The sequence below is a fragment of the Phocoena phocoena genome, chromosome 13 (assembly GCF_963924675.1).
Source record: "Phocoena phocoena chromosome 13, mPhoPho1.1, whole genome shotgun sequence".
Taxonomy (NCBI): Eukaryota; Metazoa; Chordata; class Mammalia; order Artiodactyla; family Phocoenidae; genus Phocoena; species Phocoena phocoena.
This window is the reverse complement of record NC_089231.1, coordinates 69,912,940-69,938,633: the sequence shown is the minus strand read 5'-3', so window position 1 is coordinate 69,938,633 and position 25,694 is coordinate 69,912,940.

Sequence of the window (25,694 nt, the reverse complement as noted above, 5' to 3'; positions counted from 1 at the left end):
ACAAAGCACCGAGCTGATCTCCCTGTGTTAAGTCAATTTTAAAATAAAGTGACTTAAATAAATATTAGGGACATCTTCATTTTCACTTCTTAAAAGAGGCCCATACATTATTTGAGCTCAAGAAGTGCTGGGCCTGGGACTTCCCTGCAGCTGTGGACACAACCCTTTTGTACACCCTGACTCACTGGAGAAAGTGAAGCAGAAGAATCAGGAATTCTCATTAGCAGGTGAGAAGAACTCAAGCTGGTTTTGCTTGAAGTGAGGGTGGGAAATAAAAGAAATGCTTTCTTGAGTTTTGAAAAACTTTCCCACCCAAGCCAAGGCCCAGCAGCATTTGTCTTCTCAGGGTTTCCTGGCCTGGAGCGAGGCCGGAAGGCAGAAACTCTGAAGCACCTTGTGAGAGGCTGTTTTTACAGCGTCCCCTGCAAGAGCTGGCCCGGGAAAGGTAGGGGATCCAAGGGAAACCCCGCCTGATGAGATTTCCAGCTCCAAGCAGGTGGAGCTGCTGTGACTGAGAGCAAACTCATCACACATCAGGCCAGGACTTACTGCTGGCCAAGTCATGTCCCGTGGTGGCCCCCATCTCTTCACCTGTGAAACCACGAGGACCATGAGACCAACAGAGCTCAAAGGGGCATACATAGACGGAAAAAAAGCGATAACCCATGTTCACCCAGGAGATACCTACGAAGGGTGAGGGCTCATGTTAGAGTTAACTGAGCTCGTTTAAGGTATTTCTTTTCCTTCCAAAGGGATACTTATTTTACCTTTTGGTTGCAAATGACATTTCCAGGTCCCCGGTCACATTCAGATGCATCCAGGTGAAGCCTTGGACTGGGTGTAGATAAATGTAGGGGCCGAGGCTGCACCCTGAAACAAGCTCAGAGGTGAAGGAGACTTGGGTCAGAAGAATCATGAGAAAAAGGACCCAGAACAAATCTTTCCCGCTAATCGTCAAGTTTAGGGCAGAGGGTGTTTGTTTCGAGGAGTTATGAGTGGGCAGAGCCATGTGCTGACTTTATAACAAGGTAAAGTTGAACAGGAATAAGCCTGAAGTTGTCCTTCTGGGTCCAAGAATTCAATGATGTAAGTTGTAGTGGCAGCATTTTTTACTATTATTACAGCTAACATTGGGTATTTGCTATGTGCCAGGCATATTGCCGAGCATCTGTATGTGTTACTTTACTCCAAAGAGGCAGTGGATTCCCCCAGCAAGGGGCTGAGTCCAGCCAGGTAAAGCACCAGGGTGCCTGGGGAATACTGGATGAAGACTGAGTCCCCCGTAACAGACCCATCTGGGGTCATTTATTTATCATCCATCTCTCTTACTAGACTGTGAGCCCCATGAGGGCAGGGACTGTCTCTGGCTGGTCTACCCTGAATCCACTGCTTAGCAGGGCATCTGGCGCATGTAGCGTCTGAGTGCATGCTGTTACATGCACGAATGCAGGAATGAATGGAAGCCAGCCTCCTGGCAGACATTCAGGCCCTTAGTGGCATGTTAACCTCTCTGGTATTCCCAGACCAACCTCGATTCTGATGTGATTCAACACGTAACAGCCGTGTCATCCAAGATGGCACATGGGCTAAGAGTGTGGGTCTAGAGTCATAGTTCTACTGGCTTTGAATCTCTGTTCAACCAGTCTACCAGCTGGAAGACCTTGGGCATGGGAACCAAGCCTCAGCTTCCTCCTCTGCGAATAATAATAGAACGTAAGGGAAGAGAGAAGTAGTGAAAGTTAAATAAGATACGTATGCAAAGCCCCGGGCACAGTTCTTGGCCTAGAGTGTGAAATTGTGAGCTATTTTTATTGTTATTTGTGGATTTGAACTTCTGGACCTAGAGCTAGGATTTTCATAGTTCTCTGTTAACTTTCACTTTGCAAGATCTGGTACAATCTCCAATCACTGGAGATCCTTTGCGGACCTGAGTCTTTTGCCCATCAGGAGCCCACTCTCCCACATTTGATCATGAGTACTTGGTGTCTCCTCCCAAACCACCAAGAAAACAGGAGTCCGTGGTCAAGGCAGAGCCACATGGGTCCTTCTGATGGAGCGGCTGTATTTCCACAAAGGCAAAAGCAGGGGTGCTAAACAAATTTGATGAAATGGAGTTGGCCTCACTGACCAGGCAAAGAAGGAGCACAGATTTGATCCAGAAGTCCCCAGAAAGGCTCCAATCAAGGCCAACCTTGACCACATCCATCTGGGTTCTGGGCATTGGGCTAAGGATTTCACGTGCCTTATCTTATTTAATCTTCACAAGGACCTGAGAGATGACTTCTATGATTGTCCCCATTTTACGGGTAAGAAACTTAGGCTCGCGGAGTACAGAGTCACACAGGAAGTGGCCAAATGGGATCTAACACAGTTCTGTTAAGTTGAAGCTTTTAAACCAAGACTTAAGTCATGCCTGACTCAAAGGCTTTTATTAGAGGTTGGCTGCTGTCCGCTTGGCTATGGGAGTCAAGGACTCTGGGGTTTGCAGAGTGACACCACAGGGCGTCTCGAATCCCACCCCGAACTCGCCCACCATCACTCCTGTGGGCTCTCCCTACAGGGAGGGCTGCCTTGGGAAACACCGACTTCCCAACTGTGTGACTCCCCGGCTTCAATCACACTTACGTGGATGAAATGACACTCCCCTCCAGGGACCAGCACAGCAATTTGTTTTGGCCGCGTTCAAAGCCAGGCTCAGTGATGAGGGCCTGATTTCCCACACCCTGGAGTGACTCAGAGCATCAGAGATGAAATGAAAGGTTTCGAAAGAGAGAAGATGGAGCCCTGCCTACATTCAGATATGTGGTGCAAGAAATGTATTGCCATGCATTCTAAACGTGAGAAATGGGAGCCAGCCTCGGAGCCTGACAGTAGGGAAGTGTTTCCACATCAGCCACTCTTTTGCATCTATTTTAAAATAGGTGCGTTTATTTATTCTATGCTCTGTTGATTCATTTACTCATCAAGTATTTATTGACCCCCTACTATGTACAGAATGCTGGGAAAGGTCCTGGTGATGCAGCTGGGGACGGGATGGTGGCATCCCTGGCCTGGGGGAGCATCAGTTCATCAGAGCAGACCAGCAATTCATGGGTAATTCCAACACGCACAGGGCTAGGGAACATACAGGTGGCCATCCCATCATGGGGCCTCCTAGCACGATTACAGGGTAAATTTAATGACCTGGGAAAATCCTTATGCTAAAACACTAAGTGAAAAAGCAGGTTACAGAATTTCTTATGGAGCATAATTCCAGCTTTATTATAAAAATATATGTGTACGTGACTAGGGAAAAAGACTCATAAGGAGATGCATAAAAACGTCAACAGTGGTTATTGCAGAGTTGCAGGAATTTAATATTCTTCCTTTTACCTTAACACAAGGCTCCGGTGCTCAACCACAAGTAGGTATTCATTTCGTTTTATAGGTTTATATACATTTTAATTATAAAGTAATTTATACTCATTGGAAAACTCCGAAGTCCCTAACTCCCCCCTCCCCACTCAAAACCCCATTTTTATTGTATTTTATTTTATTTTTTTGCGGTACACGGGCCTCTCACTGTTGTGGCCTCTCCCGTTGCGGAGCACAGGCTCCGGACGCGCAGGCTCAGCGGCCACGGCTCACGGGCCCAGCCGCTCCACGGCACGTGGGATCTTCCCGGACCGGGGCACGAACCCGCGTCTGCTGCATCGGCAGGCGGACTCTCAGCCACTGAGCCACCAGGGAAGCCCAAAACCCCATTATTTTAAAGTGTGATGTTCATCCTTCAGGTCACACCCTCCCACACGCACGCACACACACACACACACACACATATGTACTGCACTCTTATAGTATCACTTTGTTTCTGTTTTGATTTGTATTCTGTTTATAATATGGTTTGTTTCCTAATTAAAGAAATACATATTTACATATATACACATATATGTACACGTATATATAATTTCTGCAACTTTCCCTTAACAATAGAGTTTGATCATTTTTTCATAACAGCACATGTAGATCTACCCCGATTCTTATTAACAGCTGCAGGGTATTCCAAAGTACTGCTGTAGCATGATTTACTTAATCAACCCCCTAGTGATGGACATCCTTAGATAAATGTCTTTGCATATCTATGCAAACATTTACAATCAGGCCTCTGGCTGGGTCACTGGGTGTGGTCTATTTTTAATCAGTTATTAAATTAGCATTGAAATAACAATCATACAGTCTAGGTGAGTAGAAGAAAAGAGCTAAACACTCACAATAGTACTTCTTGGTCCCATTTTATAGATGGAGGAACTGAGGCCCAGGGAGGGCTGCTCCTGGCCAAGGTCATGCAACAAACAAGTGCCACGGCCAAGTCTAGAAGTCGGGACTGACTCCCATCAGGGGCTCTTTTTCTCCCTCTCACCCCTAGGTCTATACTCACCTGGGCTGGGACCCCAGAGATCTCTCTGCATCCCTCCCTCCAGGCCGCCCTGTCTTTGTCCACAGCTGGTTTATTGACAGCACTTTCAATGTGTGGCCTTGTGGGTGGAATTATTGGCCCTTAATTGAATTGAAAACAAAAGGAGATTGAGTTTTATGGGGAGCGGGAGGCCACGGGAGGGGGGAAAATCAAATGCAGAGCAAGCATGAAAGGTTCTCAGAGGAAGCTCAGCTGCAGGTGGGAGTGTGGGCTGCCTCGGCTGTTTATGGAGCCGCAGAACTTAAGGTCAGTCCCTCCCAGGGGGCCCTCTGTTGTCGCCCCCCCAACTCCACTCCAACTGGATGCTGTCCTCTCCCAGGGTCCATGCTGCAGACTCTGTGAAGCACCTGTACTCCCTTCCATGCAGCGGGACAGAATAGGACACTGGCTCCTGGTGACTCAGGCATCTTAGGTCTGGCTGCCTTATGTGAGCGAGGGAGGCCAGCCCCTCAATTCAGGAGCCAGGTTTGGGAAGAAAGCACGTCTGCATCATCAATCATCTCCATGCCTCTTCATAGGCCCTCTGTAAGAAGGCGGAGCAGACAGTGGTAAACAAGTCCAGGAAAGTCCCACCACCAGATAGCAGCCTGCTGTGGACTGAATTATGTCCCATCCACCAAATTCATATATTAAAGTTTTAACCCTCAATGTGACTGTATTTGGAAATAGGCCTATAACGATGTGATTAAAGTTAAAGGAGGTCATAAGGGTGGGGCCCCCATCTGATGGTTTGTGTCCTTATAAGAAGAGACACCAGAGCGCGCTCTGTCTCTCTCTCCCCTCCCCCCCACCTTCTCCATGCACTTGCAGCAAAGAAAGACCGTGTGAGCACATAGCAAGAAAGTGACCACCTGCAAGCCAGGACTACAGTCCACACCAGAAACCGAATCAGCTGGAAACTTGATCTTAGATTTCCAGCCTCCAGAACTATGAGAGAACAAATTTCTATTCTTTAGGCCACCCCGACTATGGTATTTTGTTAGAGCAAGCTGAGTAGACTAAAATATGGCCCATCCAGGACCTGAACTCAGGCCTCCAAATTCCCAAGCCCAGTGCTTTCCCCCCCGCCATTTTTATCCATTCGTCCCTCTGTCTGGTGTGTGTTTCTGTCTGCAGACTGACTTACTCCAAGGCTTGGCTCAGAGGTTATAGATTATTTATTTCTGTTTACCAGGGCTCAACTCAATGCCTGGCACAGCCTTGGTCCTCAGAGAGCTTTGCTTAATGAAGAGATGCATGTTTATAGAAACATAAATATTCATGGAGCCAAGAATGTCACTGGGAGTGGGGGCAGGGGATGAGGATGAAATGGCCTCTCCAAGGAGGTGCTCACTAAAGGAAGAGAGAGGTGTGAGCTGCAGCCAGCATGGTAGCCATGGACGGAGGAGCATACCAGGCAGAGGGACGATGTGAGCGGAACCAAGGCGACTGGAAATTCAGAGGCTGTTCCACCGGAAATAGCAAATGGCTTTCTGATCAGCCAGAGAAGAGTGGATGAGAACCAGAGGGTGGCAGAGGCCGTATTGGGAAACCTGTGTGCATGCCAAGGCCGAGGAATTGATTATGACCCCACGGGATTTGATTCTTCAACTTGTCTTGCAGACCCTGGAGGGACTCATGGCATATTTTTACAGGAACACAAAACCACAGGATAAAACACAGTGCATCTTCCTGGAGCGTTAATTACCTTTTTAGGGTTATTATTTATAACTGTGTGATTTGCAGCCTTGCAGGTGGCTAAGCATGCAATCTCTGGAGTTCCCATCTGAGTTTAAACCTTCCTTCAAATCGCTGGCTGCATGACCTTGGGCAAGTCATTTCACCTTCCTTGTGTCAGCTATCTCATTCTGTAAGTGTAAATAAGCGCATAAAAACCTGTACTTGGGTGTTTGTAACACTTCATGCGTAAAAGCCCCAGACTGGAAACAACCAGGATGTCCTTCAGCAGGTGAATGGATAGACTGTGACACATCCACACAATGCAATACTACTCAGCGACAAAAAGGAAGAACTAGGGATACCCGCATCACCTTGAGTGGATGTCAAGGGCATTATGCCAAGTGCAGAAAGCTACCCAAAGCTTTATGCTGTGTGATTCCATGTATACAATATTCTTGAAGTGACAAAATTACAGTGATGGAGAACAGATTGGTAGTTTCCAGGGACTGGGGTTGAAGGGAGTGTGTGACTATTACAGGGTGGTCTGAGAGAGTTTCTTTGTGGGGATGGAGCTGTGTATAATCTGAGCGTGATGGTCGCTTCTACTCTATAGCTGTGATAAAATGTCATAGAACTGGGTGGATAGATAGATAGATGATATTATCTATATATCTATACATATACACACAAACACACATACACACAACATGAGACAGATAGATAGAGCTGTAAAGAGCGCATGTACAAACTGATAAGCTCCACATAAGGTGTGTAGCACTGTAGCAAAGTCAGTCTCCGGGTTTCAACGATGCACTGTGACTGTGTAAGATACTCCCGTCGTCGAGGGAAGGGTGCGTGGGAACGCTTTGGCCTATTCTGGCAGCTTCTTATGAGTCAAGCTATTTCGAGTTAAAAAGTTACTTTTAAAATGCAGATAGTCACAGTCTCTACCTTGCGACGTGGATGGCGCAAGATGATTTGTGTAGGGTATCTGGCACCCAGCAAATATTCTAAATATTCTAGATATGTTAGCTTTTTGGAAAGGGGGTTGGTAGGAGACGGATTCTGGGAGCTTCGCTGAAGCTGACAGTATTTCCTGATGGAAACTCTTCAGGCCAAAAGAGAATTCAGATTTAATCTCTCAAGAAGAAGGAGAGAAAGAAAGAGAGAGAGGCAGAGAGAGGAGCTCTGGTTTGTGTATGAGCCTACATTCCCCGTCAAGCGACGCCTCCAGACACTTTGCAAGTTCCTTGCGCAACATCTGTTAATCCCGTGATGTCAAGGCCCGAGCTCACCGAGCCTGGGAAATCGCTGCTGTGTTTTACTGACTTCCCCACAGTTGGCAGTTTCCCTCGGAATCGCCGTGTTAATCAGAAACACGCCGTCCATATTGTCAACACTTTACTTAACCACTTCTATAAATTCAGCATTACTGTTGGAAAGGTCCCGAGTTGATGGATGAAATTGGTGGTGGCCCCAGACAGCCCAACCCCATAAAACAAAGTCAGGGCATGAGGCTCTAAAGAGGGAGACACTTGACATTCACCGGGACACGTGACATGGCAATGACTCACCTCTGGGCTTGAAAGCATGGCGGGTCCTACAAGGAAACAGGCCAAGGAGCAAGGAAGGTCTTCAGGTAGTATCCTGACAGGGAGATTATTGGAGGAGTCTTTGCCCCGTGAATTCGGGTGATGCCTGGAATGAAGCCGGGGGACAAGAGAAAGTGGAGGAAGCCTGGGGAGAAGGGAGTCCATGAGATGGCATAGCTGGTCCACCCTGGTCCAATCACGCCCATTCTTTTGAAGCACGTGCTTTGATTGGCTGGTGGCCTCCAGTGATGCAGGTGGGTGGGATGCATCCTTCCTTGGAACATGGCCTTCCACACATTCCTAAACAGGAGGTACAGAGGTGTCTCCATCTGTCCTTCAGTCTGTCTGTTATCTGCCTGGTGTCATGTGCTGACCACAGGCCTGGGATCTGGCAGACCCAGTCTGAGCTTTGTCCCACCCTTGGGCTGGGACACGCACAAATGGGAATGTTTCCATTCACTCCTTGAGTGCCTACTGTGTGTCAGGCCAAGTGCCGGGGAAACCACAGTGAACAAGGTGACTATGGTTCAGCTCTTCACGGCCTCGGAGTGGGTGAGGCAGACAGACATTGGCCAAGTAATTAATGTAAAATGCTAGAACAATCTACAAGAAGGGCCCCAGACTTATTTTGGGGGATTGAGGAAGGCTCTCCCAAGGAGATAATATCTAAGTGACACACAGAGGATGAGACAGGGGTGGGTTAAGAGCAAACAGGAGGGTTCCACGGAGAAGGAATAGCCCTGAGTCTGGTAGGACTGTGGGACTTCCAGGGTCTGGATGAAATTTGGAAGGTTGGAGCCCAGTGAATGAGGAAGAAGTTGGTGTGGGGGGAAGTTGGAGGGACAGGCCGGGGCTGGACCACACAAACTCCCAAGGCTTTTGATTCCAGTGGGGAAACTGAGGCCCGCAGTGGGCCAGTGATATGGGCAGCATCCAAAGGCCTTAGCTCATGCCTTGCAAAGCTCACCAAGATGGTGGCCTGCATCCATTGCCCACTCCTCTCCCTTCATCCCTGCTCCAGAGGGGAAAGGCTGTCTGGACAAGGCATATTCCTCAAGACTGAGGCAACAGAGACATCAACCAGCTCTTGTCTTCAAGCAGCCTCCTCTCCCCAGACTTTCAGACCCTTGGAGAGGGGCCAGGCTTCTGACTCCCAAGAAGAGGCTGCCCAGAGGTGCTGGCCCTTCTCCTCCCACACTCCCCCATCCCAGCTCCCCAGGCCAGCAGCTCTCCCTTCCACATCCTGCCCACCTCGTCCAACATTTTCCAAGAGCCTGTTTTTCCAGAAACACGAGTTGAGCAAAACAGTCTTCCTCCCTGAACTTGAGTCTGAAATAATAACCCCAAGAAACACACACTTTCTTGGAAAACCCTTCAGAGCCTCCCGCTGCCTTTGGACACGTCAAAGCTGGGTTTGTTAAAATAATAATCTTTAGGAACTCAAGCCTCTCGGCCGCCAAATGCCTTGCATAAGAGTATCACGCACCTCCATCCCTGACCCAGAAAACTGGGCCATGAGCTGATGTCGCCCGGCATCCAGGGTGAAATCACTCTCTCTCTCTTTTTCTGTCTTTCTTTTTTATTTTCTCTCTCTCTCTCTCTCTCTCTCTCTCTCTCTCTCTTTTTCATGTACAGATGGCTTCCTGAATCTTGCAAGGTCTTAAGCATCTGAGTGATGTGCTCACAGAGACAGGATGTTTTGAACAGGGTTGTACTTGGGTTAGGGGCTGGGGCGGGGGGAGACTGAGCAGGCCAGAGGCTCTGGAAATTGTGAAGCCTTTGGATTTGGTTTCCACTGAGAAGCATCCAGCAGGATAACAAGGGGGCATCCAGTCCAGCTGACTAGCTGTGACAAGTGTCTCCCTCAATGCCTGCGTGGCAGGCTCATGCAGTCGCCATCTGCCTGAGCAAAGTGGCCGCTTTCAGTCTCTTCACCAGCCATTTGCAGGAAGAAATCCACATTTCCTAGTTTAGCTGGTGGTGTGTAGACTCTTGGGCTCTGGAGTTGGGTGGTCCTGGGCAGGATCTCTGGCTCTGGTGCTTACCAGCTGTGTGACTTGGGCAAGGGACCTTGCCTCTCTGAGCCCCAGTTTGCTCCCCTGTAAAATGGCAGAGTTAAGAGGATCTCACTCAGGGGTTGTAGTTAACATTCAGGAAGGTGCTTAGGACAGAACCTGCATGCCGTGCAGTGAGAGCCCACTGGATGACAGGATGCTGAGGAAGCTGTCCGCCACCCTGCCCTGGGTGGCACCCAGGATTTCCTCCAAGTGGCCTTGGGGGGAGGAAGCCTGTGAAAGGGGTTGGTGGAGAGGGCAGGGAGGTACACAGGCAGGCTCAGCTGGCCTCTCACATCTGACCTTCGCAGTGGCTGGGTTTCCACCATTGAAAGCTCATTTTTTTTCTGCCTCCAAGAGTTCCCTGCAAAATATCAATCCCCTCTAGAGGGATGGAATATTTATGGAGCATCAGTTAGTTATTCTAGAGACTTGACAGCCCAGATGACAACCCAAGGAAGCACCTACTAGTCATGTCCCCATTTTAGAGATAAAGAAACTGAGTCCCAGAGAGTTTATATCAACTGATGAAGCCACACAACTAGCGAAAACTGGAGAGCCTGGAAATAAAGCAGGTAATCTGATTCCAGAGGCCCTGGGCTAACCACTTACCTTCACTGCCCCCCGCCGTGTGTGTCCTGTGTCCAACTTTTATTCCCATCGCCTGTGTTGGGGAGGGGGCTGCTTATTACCCGGCACAAGCTCTGAACTCAGTTCTGGGTTCTCATCCCAGCTGTGACCATTCCTTGCTGTGTGGCTTTAAGCAAGTTGCTTTCCCTCTCTGAGCCTCCGCTCCCCCATCTTGAAAATGGGCATAAAAATAATACCTATGTTTAAGTGTGTAAAGGGACACAATGAAATGACCCACATAAAGCACCAGACACTTGGAAGATACTTTACAAGGTAATCTAAATGGTGATTCTCTTCTTTTTACAGAATGAATGGATACACTTATGGCCCAGCCACTTAGAGAGTATTTTTGTCCAATCCAGTGGAGTCTCCTCTCGTCTTTTTTTCTTCTCAGCCTTTGCTCAGAAGCTAAATCAAAGCTGAGGCTGGTCCCTGACAGGCGCTGCCTTCAGCCAGCCGCCAGTGGCCGTCCAGCATGCTTTATGGGCCCTCTGCCTCTGCAATTAGCGCCTCGGCCTCAGAGGGATGTGCTGGCCTGAAGGCCAGGCAGCATCCTCTTCTCTCAGGGGCACCAACTCCTAGAACCCAGACAGCTGCCCCATATCCTCCTTGAAGCCGGGAGAGATCTGAAGTACTTCTCTGGACAGTTAGGCACCCCATTTTCACCTTTGGAAAAGAGCACTGGGCTGGGTGTCCCATGCGGGGGCATCAAATCAAGTCCCTGGTTTTCAGCCTGAATTTGTGTTGTTGTGGTCTTGTTATGGTTTTAACAGAAGGATGCTTTTAAATTTAAATTAATTCATATCTTCCAGAGATGCTACATAGATGTAGTCGGTGCTGCCCTGCCCAGATCTGCTTGTCACTCACTGTCCCTAAGCCCACTGGCCGTTTAGCTGGCTATTGCCTTTGCCCAAGGGCTCTCTCAGGGCCACAAGACACACCGGGCCTGGACAGTGGGCCAGGCCAGGGATATTGAGGCGCTCACTCCCCTGGGAGCACCCCTCAACCAATAACTGACAGGAGCTGGAGGATAAATACCCCAGCTCCCTCACCCCAGGGTGGGCCAAGTGTGCGGTATGTCCTACACAGTCCCTGAGAGGTCCCCAGCAGGACCAAGTTCCAGTTGCCCACAGCAGACATCTGCTGATTAGCATATCTGTTATTGGTTTCTTCCCGTCCCTCTCCCCCTGCCCACCACCCTATGGGGGCTTCCTGAGTTCACCTCCCAAAGAAGCCACCAGCACTGGAGTCCTTATCTCAAGCTCTGCGCTGTAGGAGCCTGAACTAAGACAGATACATAAAAGTGATCATATCTACTCACATTTATTTTGCAGTTTCTATGTGCCAGGAGGCACTGTGCTAAGTGATTGCCGTGCATTGACTCATTTAATGATTACAGCAGTCCTAGAGGAAGGGATAGTTATCATGCTCCTTTTACAGATGGGAGACACAGGCCCAGAGAGGCCAAGCAACTTGCCCAAGTTCACACAGCCAGGATATGTTAGAGCTTCTCTGTTGGAGGCAAGAGTGGGTGCCTGGATTCCACCTGCTGACCCCTTCCCACTTCCTCTACCTTTTGAGTTACCCCAGGTTCCTCCAGCACTCACCTCTGGCCCCATCTGAAATGAGAAGGGGAGGGTTAAATGAGACACAGCTAGTGACATGCCTGGTGTGCTCTGTGCCACAGGCTGGTGGCCCTGTGTTCTATCTTGGGACACATTTCCTAGTTACCCTTATCCTATGTGTATAGGAGGCAGGGGAGGCAGCCTAGGGTCAAGATGGAGCCAGGCTGCTTGGATATGAAGATTTATTCAGCCACTGATGAGCCACATGACCTTGGGCAAGTCTTAGAGTTTGGTTCCCCTGTTTGCAAAATAGAGATATTTGTCATAGGAGACCAATCATATCTATTCATAGAGTTGGTGAGGGCATTCAAGGAAGTGACCTTTGCAAGGCACTCAGAACGGCACTCCAAACTATTAACAGTCTAGGTCACAGCCTGTATAGCGATTAATCTTGCTGAGTCCCACCCTGAGTAATGTGATGAAACGGAAGTAATGCAAAGGACATGCCTGGGATATAGTAGCTACTCAGTAAATCATGTGTTTTAATATTGATATTAATTCATTAATATTAGCTAGTGAATATTAATTAGTGTTAGTATTTAATACTTAGTATTCCTGATCTTACTGTAATAGAAATGGCTCCCAGGTTCTGATCACTTTCTGTGGAGCTGGGCACACCGTGAAGTTCACGTACACATCATTTCACCTTATTGTAGCAGCTGGGGGTGCCAGATAAAGTACAGGATGCCCCATTAAGTTTGAATTTCAGAGAAACAAAGAATATATTTTTTGTATAAGTATATCCCCAATATTGCATGAGACATACTTGCACTAAAAACATTATTCATCATGTCCCTGAAATCCAAATCTGTGTTTTTATTTGCTACATCTAGCCACCATAACAACAATCCAGAAGCAGATGCAGAAAGCTGAAGTGACTTGTCCAGGGCTGGAAGAGGCAGACCCTAGTGGGGTCTCTGGGGTCCAGGACCCTCAGGCTCATCCACTACCCTGGGTGTAGCTAGCAGAGGGGTGTTTTCTCAGAGGAAGTTGCTCTTTTGGTCAACTGATCTCACCTCTGTAGGTCATGATGGGGGTACAGTCTGCTAAAGTTTTCAGGGGTCTGCTCCCACTTTCTCACTTTGCCTGAAGACCCCAGGGACTCTTTAGCACCCCCTGCTGTCCGTGTACCTTGGCTGCCGGGCAGGCTACCTGGGCTGAGCCCCCGGGTCCCTGCTGTGGAGGGAGCAGGACCAAACTCAAGGCTGGCTGGTGTCAGGCAACCCTGCAGGAAACAAACAGACGCAAGTGGAAAAGGGGGAAAAAATCCACCAATTACTTAATGCTTTCCTGGTGTCCAAATATTTCGCCTTGAGTGAACTGAGCTCGGAGACTTGGCTGGGAGAGCAAGATGAAGCAGGGCCCGGGAGACGTCTTCTATGCAAATCCAGAGGGATGGAATTGCGCTTTCAGATCCCACAAGGTGGATCGGACGGCCCTCATCTGAAAACGTCTTGAGGTCAGAGCCAAGGTCAAGGAGAGGAATGGGGCCTACCTAGAGACGCAGGGCTCCCCCTGAGCTGCCCTCCCCAGCCCCAGCCTCTACTTCCTGCTGCTGGCATTCCAGCCTATTTCCCTCCTGTTCTCCTGGCCCCCTGGGTCCAGCTCCCCTGCTTTTGTCTAGAATGTGTCCCCTCACCCACACAGGCTTCCCTCCCCTGTGAAGGTGTCCCCGAGCATCCCCAGAGAACCAGACACTCAGAACAGGGCATCTGAATGCAGCTCCCACTTTACAGATATAGAAACTGAACCCAGAGAGGAGGAGGGGGTTTCTCTGAGGTCCTGGAGGGACCTGCAAGCCGGGTCTCTGGACTCCAACACCGGGTCCCTCTTCATTGCCAAATGTGGTCTATTTCAGCGGTCCCCAGCCTTTTTGGCTCCAAGGACCAGTTTCGTGGAAGACAGTTTTTCCATGGATGGGGGCTGGGGACAGGGCCGGGGTATGGTTCAGGTGGTAATACAAGCGATGGGGAGCAATGGGGGGCGGCAGAGGAAGCTTTGCTCGCTGGCCCACCACTCACCTCCTGCTGTGCGGCCTAGGTCCTAACAGGCCACGGACCGGTACTGGGGACCTCTGGTGTGTTTGACAGTTAAAGGGCACTGAAGGTGGGCCCTGCTTCTCACCTGCTGGGGGAACCTTAGGGAAGTTGCATAATTTCTCTGAGGCTCATTCCAATGATGGTGCTGTAAAAAGTACACTGGCTGGAAAGAAATGAGACCCATATTTTCGTGCTAAAATTCTTTCTTTCTCTTTCCTTCTTTCCTTCCTTCCTTCCTTCCTTCCTTCCTTTCTTTCTTTCTCTCTCTCTCTCTCTCTCTCTTTCTTTCTTTCTTTCTTTCTTTCCTTTCTCTCCCACTTTCCTCATTTACTCAATAAACATCTCTGGACATGTCTCTATGATATTGTTATCCTAGGACCTAAGGACATGGAATGAATGAGACCCACACCAAGTCTCCAGGCCCCCTCAGTCCAGAGGGAGGGGCAGACAAGCAAACAGACACAGACAACCTCGAGGCAGACCGGCGAGGGCTCTTCACTGGGGGCCCGGTGGGCTGTGGGATTACAAAGCAGGAACACCCCTTCTCCCCCAGCCCCTGGACGGGTCAGGGGAGCCTTTCCCAGAATGTCATCTTGGATTGAGACTTAAGAGATGACTAGGGATTATCTGGGTAAAAAGTGAGGGGAAGGGAATTTTAGAAATAAGGAACACCCTGTGCAAAGCACAGTGGGCTGGTTCTGGGATGTGTGCAGAGTCCAGGATGGGCTTGGGAATGAGGAAGCAGGTGAGGCAGGGATAAACAGGACAGTGGGGCCACCAACCCTCTTGGACTCTGTCCAGAGGGCCCTGGGGCCCCAGCTTTCTCACCAGCTTCTCTGTGTGGCTTCACTGAGTCTGGAATCTTCGAAACTGGTTTGGATCAGATCAGAGTTGCCAGCCTGCCGTTCTCTAGTCTGAGGGCCCTGAGCTAGATCAGCTCTAAGAGCCCTTCTTGCTTCAAGGTTAAGGCCCTGGTGGAGAAAGGGGCTCAGGGACACCCCCCAGCACCACCACACACACGAGCTGAAGCCCTGAGCCTGCTTCGTAAACCACAAAGCTGAGCGGAAAGACCATTGTATAGGCGTTGGTCATGAGGAAGAATCTCCCACCTCCTTCCATGCCATTGGGGCCTATGACTTGATAAGCTGGGAAAAAGGACCACATCTGATTTCCCCACTGGTTCTGGGCAGAGTCCTGGACGTCTCTCCCCTGCTGACTCACCATCCTCTAGAACTACCAGTAACAGCCACCCGTTCCCGGGCACTCACACTGCCCTTGTGATGTTCCCAGCAACAGCCTTGCAAGTACTGCTAAGCTCCACCTCTCAGGGGGGGAAATGGAGGCTCAGAGAAGTGAAGCCATCTGCCTGGAGTCGCACAGCAAACAAAGAGTTCAGAAGGGGTTAGAAGCCAAGCCTGTCTTATTCCAGAGGCACCAACATTCCCCTGAGCCACAGTGGTTCTTGGACAAGGAAATTGGAAGATGCACTCCACCCAGGGAACTGAAGTTTAAAGACATCTAAATAAGTCCCCTGATGAAACAGACAAGAAGTATCTCCTTCCCGAGGAGAAAGGACTCTCAGCTCCCTATGGACCCCTGGATATACAATCAGCATCCTTGGGTCTCCAGAGGCAGGATGCCAGCTGCCCTCTGGTGTCCCAGCAAAATGCCAGAGATGACCCCAGCTGCAGGGGAAGGATCCCTGGTGGGGTGATGTGTACACGATAGAAAGTCCAAAAGATACTGCACGCACACACACACACAATTGCAGTGCACTTCAGAGTTTATAAAGGCACTGCCTCACTGCATTCACATGTTCACCCAGAGGCCATGTGTGATGCATATATCTGCATTGTCCCCATTTCCCAGAGGAAGAAACTGAGGCTTAGCAAGGTTAAGGATTCTGGTGGTAGAACTGGCCACAGGTCCCAGGATTCTGCACTGTGTTTGCCCTCCTACGGCCCCAGCTCATCATGAGTCTGCAGAGAGTGGGCGTGTCGTCCTCACTGCAGGATCCCCCATGACCAGCGCCTCGCTTGAATCCAAAGAAATTATTCAGGTGGGGGCTTCCCTGGTGGCACAGTGGTTGAGAGTCCGCCTGCCGATGCAGGGGACACGGGTTCGTGCCCCAGTCCGGGAGGATCCAACATGCCACGGAGCGGCTGGGCCCGTGAGCCATGGCCGCTGAGCCTGTGCGTCCGGAGCCTGTGCTCCGCAATGGGAGAGGCCACAACAGTGAGAGGCCCGCGTACCGCAAAAAAAAAAAAAATTATTCAGGTGAACTGCACGTGGGTGGGGACCAGGTCTGTCTTGTTCACCCCATAATCCCAGAGTCTGGCATAGCACCTCATGCAGAAGAGACTCAGTGAATACTTGGGAGCTTGAACTGAATTGCAGGTTTATTGAGATAGTGAGTGAATAAGTTAATTAAAATATCTAATAAATAGACGCAAGGTTAGGTGAATAGTTTCACTAATTAAGGGCACTAGGATGTTTGGATGAAATTAAAAAATAGGTGGATGGTAATGGAGGAATGCAGAATGGGTGGATGCCTAGATTTATTAGTAAGTATAAAGGTGTAGGATGGATGAATTAATTAATGCAGATATAAATAGATAAGCAAATCATCAGTAGACAATGCATTAACAGCTGACGGGGTGGAAAGATGGAGAAATGAAGAGGGTGGTGGTTCATCAGATTGGCCCACCTTTCCGGCTGCCCGGGGAGAGCAGAGCCGCCTTGGTCCTCAGCCATGCAGCACCCGCCTCCCACCTCCATCAGAATCCTGCAGTCAGACTATTTTTGTCCCCGCTGTGAAGGGGAGCTATCTTTTTTGGACACAGCTTGTTAGAGGAGAAAGCACGCAGAGCCCTTTCCTCCCACGGGTGCCTCTTCAGCTGTACAATCCCCCCTCTGTCAGGCATCCAGGAATAAAACTGAGCAGAAAGCCACAGAAAGTACAAGAAACCCAACACAGAAAGACAGAAAAGGGAACTGGGCAAGCTTTCCTGCCTTCCCTAGGGAGACAGATCCACAGGAGAAGGGTTTCTTGGGCTGAGCCTGAAATTGCTGACATCCAGTCACTCATCCCACTGTTACTTAGTGAACTCCGTGTGCCAGGCCTTGGGGACACAGTGGGGATTTGCATAGAGACAGCCACTGTCCTCATGGAACTTGCTGTCTAGCTGGGGGGAAAGACAAAAATCCTTGAACAAAAATATAGTGTGACAGCAGAGTAAAGGAATTGAGAGTGTGTTAATTATCTATTGCTGCATAATGAATTACCCAAAACTTAGTGGCACTGTTTCTGTGCCACTGTGTGACTCTGGCTCAGGGTCTCCTGTGAAGTTACAGTCAAGAAGTCGGTCAGGGCTGCTGTCTCATTTGGAGGCTCAACTGGGGCTGAAGGGGTCACTTCCGAGGTGGTGCACAAACATGCCTGGCAAGTTCATGCTGGTTCTGGGCAGGAGGCCTCAGTTCCTCTCCATGTGTACATCTCCAGGAGGCTGCTTGAGCATCCTGAGAGCATGGGGGCTGGTCCCACTCTTAAGAATGATCCAAGAGAAAGCAGAGGGAAGCTCCAAAGCCTCTTATGACCTCGTCTCAGGAGTGGCACACCGTCCCGTTTGCCATATTCTATTCCTCAGGAGCAAGTGGCAGAGTCTAGCCCACACTCGAGGGGGAGGGGAATGGAGCTTTCCCTTTGAAAGAAAGGTGTGTCAGAGGAGATGAGGTTGAAGAGAGGCAGGAGCAGGACTCTGTAGGTGAAGGTGCACAGCGTGGATTCTGAGCAGCTGGAGATTCTATTGAGTGCTCGCACGTGCCACTCTGTAACCACTCAAGAACCTCATGCGGGAGGTTCTCTTATTATTTCCAGGGTAGACGAAGTGGGAATACTGAGGAACAGAGAAGTTCAGGAAGATCACACGCCCACCTGTGAATCCAGAGCCAGGGATCTGAACTCAGGCAGGTGGCCCGAAAAGCAACGATCCCAAAATCCTATGGAGCGAACGTTGCCTTTAGCATATAGAGAAATTGGGGTGAAAGATGCCTCTGAAGAGAAAAAGGCAAAGGAGAAGGGAGACCAATAGAGGCAGAGGGAGATACAAAACATAAGAGAGAATGAGAGACCCAGAGATATAAACAGAGAAAGACAGAAGGGGAGATAGAAGAGGATTCGGAATGGGGAATCTTTAGGCAGACAGGCACAAGGAGGTGGCAGGAAAAATAAAGCAGGGGACACAGACACGGAGACAGTGGGAGGCAGAGGAGTGGTGGTGGTGGGGGCTTCTGCATGCCTGGGGTGTGCATGTGTGCGGTGTGTGTGCGCTGGGCGGTGCCAGGGCCCTGGCAGCTCCGCCGTTCATCTCCCGTCTTGCAGGAGAGCTGGGGGAGGGAGAGGAAACTGACAGGAGACAGTGCGATTCCAGTAATTCCAGATGAAATAGCAGCCAGAACACTCGCCTGCCAGGAAATTGGGGTGGAGTGGCCAGGGAGAGGGAGGGAACGGCTGAAGAAAGTTTAGCAAAATAGCTTTCGGATTCCCTCCTCCATCCATAGCCCCAAGTTATCCTAGTCATGGGGGTGAGGAGGGTTTTTCTGAGCTTGGGGCTGGAGGAAGGACATCTGGATGGGCAGTGGTCCCCAGTGAGTGGGAGGACACCTGTCTAGACCAGCCCACGTGAGGCTGGAGTCTCTGAGGAGCCCTGGCAGGGGACCAGAGGGTGACAGAGAGTGGCTTCAAACTGTAGCCCTCCTCACATGAAGGAGAGTGGGGTGTTGAGGGAGAAAGGGACGGATCTGACCTTCCCCAGGCACCTACTGTGTGCATGGTGGGTCCATTTCCCCTTGGCTAAAGAAGTGCCTACCCGAGCTCCCTCCACACACCATCTACACCTGGTCTCATTCACACCCCTCCCCCCTAATCCCCTCATAGCATCAGGTGTTCGGTAAGGTCCTCATTTTCAGGCAAAGAAAGTGGAGTTCAGAGAGAGCCAGTCACCAGCCCACTGTCACCCAGCTGGAAAGTGGCAGTGAGTGTCCAAGCAGCCTTAAGCCATCAAGCAAAGCTACCCCGCATGTCTTAGTTGAGCCCCTTAAGTTCCAGGGATGGAGAGAGCGACGCTATCCCTCCTCAATATCAAACATCCAGAAGAGTTGAAAGAACAGTGCTTGTTTACCTTCACTTTATTTTGCCTTGTCCGCTTTCTCTTTCTTCCTTCTCTCCCTCCACAACCCTCCCCTGCATTTAAAAGTAAACTGCAGACCTCAGGGTACTTATTCCTAACTACTTCAACAGGCATTGCCTAAGAATAAGGAACATCTCTTGTAAGCACAGCATAGTCATCACACCCGAGAACTTTTACACTGATACAATCATAGCATTATCTAATGTGTAGTCCATTGCCAAGTGCACCCAATTGTCCCAAACACCTCCTTTAAGCGATTATTTTTTTAAAATCCAGGATCACGCATGGCATTTGGTTTTCATGCATCTTTTCTCTAGAACAGTTTCACCTTTTTTTCTTTTCTTTCTTTTTCTTTTTCTTTTCTTTTCTTTTCTTTTTTTTTTTTTTTTTTTTTTTTTTTTGATGACATGGACATTTTTGAAGGCTCCAGACCAATTGTATCATAGAATGGCTCACAGTCTAGTTGTGTTTAGCTGCTCCCTCGTGGTCAGATCCAGGGCAGACCTTTAGGGCAGTCATGTCACAAATGTATGTGCGTGCTTCCCACTTCATCTCTTCTGAGAAAACACGACGCCACTCGGCCCTGTTACTGGGGATGCTAAGTTGGTTAGTTGGTTAAGGTGAGGTCCACTTGGTCTACCCTTTTCCTTGTATAAATAATACAAAATCTGTAAGGTGACACTTGGGGACTGTGTCAACATCCCATAAATTGGTACATTTTTACCCAGTAGTTTTCTGTTTTTTTGGGTTTTTTTTGGTATCCATTAATAGTCCTTGCCAGAAACAAATATTGCAGTGGTGGTTACAACGTGGAGATTTTTTTAAAAGTTTATCATTCTTCTTTTTACACTTGTTCATCAATAACTTTTGGTAAAGAGTTTCCCACTGCCTCCCCCCCTTCTTTTTTATGTCATATGTTATCCATTAGTATTTTTTAGTGCTCAGATGGCCTCAGAAATGGCCAGTGGGAGCTCCTCCAAGCCGGCCCTTGGGTCTGTTTGCACATGTCTCCCTCATTCTTGGAGAACTTTCTAACTTTCTGATAGAAAAGAATATTTCAGGCTCATCTTGCATTTTCTTTACACCAACCCGGAATCAGCTGTTTCCACAAGACCACCCAGCTCCTTTCAGCAGAGAATGGTATTTAGAAACAAAGATACGAGTCCAACGTGTGCTCATTCCTGCTAGGGTGTCACTGTTTCTAGGATGTATCAGAGGAGAGAAGATATACATAAACTCATTGCAATGCCACCAATTCAAATCCAACATCACAAGGTTCATCCTCACATTTCCCCGATTCCTTCTTGCCATCTCTCTGATTCCACCATAAGAACCCTATTTCCCCAAATATCAAATGCATATGTTCATCTGTTCTGTCCTATAAGCCACATGAAATAGTTTCAGAGTCACACCAATCCAACTATGAGTGACAACCTATTCATTAAAGTTTAAGATTTCTTTGCAGTTCTTCTTGCTTTTAGTGTATATTCAATTAAGCGGGTACGATTAAAGAACTGTGTTCAAAGATTACTTGAACTAATTCCCTGTCTGAGTGATTCTCTTTCTGTAATGTCTGTGGCTGCATAAGAGCTACGCAAAATGTAGTAGCTTAAAACAATATTAATTAGTTCACAGTTTCTGTGGATGCAGGTTTGACTTACCTGGGTGCTTGGCTTCAGGGTCTCTCCTGGGCTTCCATCAAGGTGTCAGCCAGAGCTGGGTCCTTATGGAAGGCTTGACCAGAGTGCAGGGTCCACTTCCACCCTCACTCCTGTGGTTGTCGGTGAGATTCAACTCCTTGAGGGCATGGGGCTGAAAGTCCCAGTTCCTCACTGGCTGTTGGCCAGTTGCCACCCCGTTCTTTGCCAGGCGGTCTTCTCAACCAAGATAAGCACATGAGGAGAGCCAGAAATGGAGGGTTCTAACAAGACAGAAGTCATAGTTTTTTATGACTTAGTCTCTGAAATGACATCCCATCACCTTTGCCATATTCCATCCACTAGAAGCAAGTCCCTAGATCCGGCCCATATTCACAGGAGAAAGGATTATACTATATAGCATGAGCTCTAGGAACTGGGACCCCTGGGAACCAGTTTAGAAGTTTACCTTCCAGACTTAGCAGTTTGATATACAGTTAGATTCCTCTGTTTCTGTTTGTGTTCAATTTTAGGGTTTGATGTCATTTTCAACCTTCTTGATTTTTTTCTTTGAATCTATAAAACCATTCCCATGGTTCAAGAGTATATATTATATAAAAAGAAGTCCCAAGGGACATTCACTCCTATCTCCATTCTGTCACCCTGTTCCCGTCCACCTCCTGTACTAATCATTTTCATTCACTTCTAACCAGAAGTGCAAACTATCAGTGTTTTCTTTTACAAATTTATATTCCATAAATGTTGTGGCTTCCAATGACAAGTAATTATTTAGCCCCTGAGTCTGTGTCTCAGTGGGGGTTCCTGCTGAGCACAGCCGTGCTCCCTAATGTGTCTCATCCTCTAGGAAGCTAGCTCGGGCTGGTTCTCAGGGCAGCAGGCAGGGTTCCACGAGAGGAGCAGGAAGTGTGCGAGACCTCTTGAGTCCTAGGCTTGGAATTGACATGGCGTTGCTTCTGCTGTGTTCTGTCGGTCCAAGTAAGTCACGTGGCTGGTTGAGAGTCAAAGGATGGGGAAACAGACTCACTTCTAGATAAGAGGAGTTACAAAGTCACATTGTCATGGGTGCGTGGAGAATTGGAATGTTTGGAAACGTAGGGTCTTTGACAAAAGTAATTTAGCACATGGGATCACCTTACTAAGGCCCTGGTGAGGAATTTGGGTATTATTCCAAGTCAGGGTTCTGCAAACATTTTCCGTAAAGGGCCAGATAATAAATATTTCAGGTTTGACGGATCATATGGTCTCTCTTGCAACTGCTCAGCTCTGCCTTTGTAGTGCAAAAGCAGGTGGATAAAAATCTCAGACAAATGACCATGGCTGTGTTCCAATAAAAGTTTATTTACAAAAACAGGCGGCGGGCTGGATTTGGTCCACGGGCTGTAGTTTGCTAGCCCTGGTTCTAAATGTATGAAGAAGCTATTAAAAGGTTTTAGGCCAAGGAGAGCTGAGAGAAAATCTGAAAATGCCCTCAGGCTGGAGAATGGATGGGGGATGGGGGGCGGGGAAGCCTGGGGACCTCTCAGGAGGCTGCCGTAGTGTCTGGGAGAGAAAGGACATGATGGTGGCCCTGATCCGAGGGTGGCAACAGGGGTGGGGCAAACTAGATACACTGGAAACTCACGTAGAGGTGGAATCCGCCAGTCCTGCCCAAGGCAGGGTTGAATGTGAGCAGTGAGGTACAGGAGCAAAGAGATACATCCAGGTGCTCAGTGTGGGGCAATGCTGTTTGCAGAGATGGGTGGAGGACCAGAGAAGTGAAATTGAAGAAAGTCTCTCTGCTTTCAAGGAGCTCATGCCCTCAGACGGGGATAAGAGGTCCTCTGAGTCAGAGAAAGAGACAACATATACCAGAGATTCAGAGCAGGGGAAACTGAGGCCCACAGTGGCCGGACAGCAATTGGCAGTGAACCCCGGACTCAGTCCTCAAAGCTCATTCCCCTAGAACCCATCGTCCCTCCTCGGTTGCTATGTGTCACCCAACTCCTTAAAAGAGAAAGAAAAGGATATTGAGTAACACAACATAGTAAATCAACTATACTCTAATAAAATTTTTTTTAAAAAAAAAGAAAAAAAAAAAGGAGAGGAACCTCTTCAGCAGATTTGTAAGCAAGTGCGATGACTTGGGGATAATTCTCCTCCACCAGGGCCGATAGATCTCTGGCTCAGCCCCAAACAGGGCCTTCAGTTTCTGGAAGCTTAAAAGAAAAAGGATTTTGAGCTCTGAGGCTTTCACATCAGAAGGAAATAAAGCCCCTGGTAGAATTAGAGGATCAGATAAGTTGAGACAAAAATGGAATTACATAGAGGAAAAATATCTATCTGGATTATTGCCCCACCCTTACTGCTCACAATGAGAAATAGGGGGTCGTGCTGGGGAGCCTTATTCTGATGAATAGCATCTCCCCACATGTTTGGGTTCCATGAGGCTCTTGAAAATAGAGGGATGATTTGGGCTGGTGAAGAGGAACTCCAAAACACAGGTTTCCCCTTCCCAGACTCCAGAAGGGATGCTTGCTGGATAACTTGCTTGGAAACCGCAGCTTCCTGCAGGGTGCAGAGCCTGGCTTATAAACACTCAAAATGAAAGAGATAGGTTTGTTCCTTGTTTGTCAACTTATTTACTGCCTCCTCCAGGTGTGGATAAAGCATCGTGGCTTTTCCTGCCGGTCCACGTCCAAGTGCCGGAGCCCTTAGCTGATGGCAGAAAGGAGGCATGGAAACACGTATACTCTGGGGTTACACAGACTGGGTTGAATCCCACCTCTGTGTGACCTGGGGCAAGTCTGTGCCTCTCGAAGCATTGGTTTCGCCCTCTGGACAAAGGGGATGAAGATGGTGTGCACTTGTAGGGTTGTTAGAGAATTAAATACGATGATGTGTGTAAAATAATGACACACAGTGGGTGCCAGGTAAACAATGCTTGAATCATCCTTTTCCTAAGGTCTAATCATTGGAAAAACAAGGAAGTTGAAAGAATTGGAAAACAACGCTTTCAAAGAGCCTATGATGTACGAGACACTTCAACAAAGCTCATTTCATAAGGTACTCATGTAAATATCCTCAACGATGAGTGTTGTGTGGAATAAACACAGATAAAGACACCAAGTTCCCCTCAAAACTGCCAGTATTGGGCCATAAACTCGAAACGTAACAGATAAAACCAGCCCGTCTGTGCTCTGGGGTCCAAAATCAGAACATCTCCTAGACCAGGTGTCCCAAAACCATGGGCCAGATCCATCCTCCCACCTGTTTCGTCAACAAGTCTTTATTGGAACACAGCCACCCATTTGCATATTGTCTGTGGCTTTGGGTTGCAAGGACAGAGTTGAGTAGCTGTGACCAAGAAGGTCTGGCTCGCAAAACTGAAAAATACTTACTACCTGGCCCTTGACGGTGAGTTTGCCCAAGTCCTGGTCAGGATCAATGATAGTAACACCCCTACGGGGGATGGAATGTCCTGGGTGCCAGGCGCTATTCAGAGCGCAGTATCTGCACTGCTGTGCTGGGTCCTCCCACCTGTCCCAGGAGACAGGTTACTAAACCACCCCCTTAGGGGTGCGGAAGCTGAGATTTAGGGAGGTGAATGGAGTAGGAACTGGGGGAACCACACAAGGGTAAGATTTGACCCAGGTCCAACTTGACCGGGAAAATCTCCCACTCAAACCTTTGCAGGACGAATAAACAGAATTAAGGGCTGGTCTCCTCAATCACATTAAAATGGCTAAGCGGTGACTCTTACCCCGCCACTCATTAGAATCACGCGGGGGGGCTTTAAAAAGTAGGACCCCTCCTTTCCCACAGCCCCGGTCTGACTTAATTTTAATTGGCCTGGGATGGGGCTGGGTATTTTTTATAGTGCCCCGGGTGATGGTAATGTGCGGCAAAGGGCAAGGTCCTCGGAGCTAAAATAAAGAAAGGTGACCAGTGTCCCCCAAACCCCAGAATGACGGAGAGCTCACCCGAGCCCGGTGCCCTTCGGCTTTGGCATCACTGATCAGGTATCTTGAACACCTGAGCCCTGCAGTCGTGGCTGCTGGCGTGGGACTCCTGGGAGGATGTACCAGGGCTTAGTCAGACCACCCCCATGACTGTTATAGCTCCCCCGCTCCCATGACAAATCAGTGGCCCTGAGGCACACGCATTGGTCTTCTGTGGGGTTAACTAGATAGTATAAGGCCACCCTAAGGGAAAAAAGTAGGAAAAAAAGTCACTCAGTCCAGCAGAATTCACCAATTCTGAATTGGGTCAAGAAACTCACATCTCTTTGCAAACAATGACTTCACTTTGTGGATATACGAATACCCTCTCTGGGCCGGTCACTGGCTAAGCACTGTGCATTTTTTCCTTTATTTAATCTTCGAGGCAAGTCTAGGAGGGAGGTTCTGTTGTCAACCATTTTGATGGAGAAACTGAGGCAGTTGGGGGGGTGCAGGGAGGGGGGTGAGGCCACGTGCCCCAGTCTCCTGTCTGTAACTGAGAGAGTTGGCGCTGGAACATGGTCTCCCGCCCCCCCAGCCCCAAGAACATTCTTCCAGGAGGGGTGTCTTTGAATTGCCACACCGACATCTCCTTGGCCGGAAAAGATCTTTGTTCTGGGAATGCGTACTGAGAAATAATAGGCCGGGGCATTTCTTTTTCCCCTTGCTCGGGTCCTCAGCATCCTCGAGAGAGAACTAAGCAATCAGGGGAAGGTTATTCTTCAGCAGGGCCCCCACGCTGCCATAGGTCTAATAAAACAAAACCCCAGCCAAATTAGGGGTATATTTCATCTAATGGGAGGAAATATATGTGG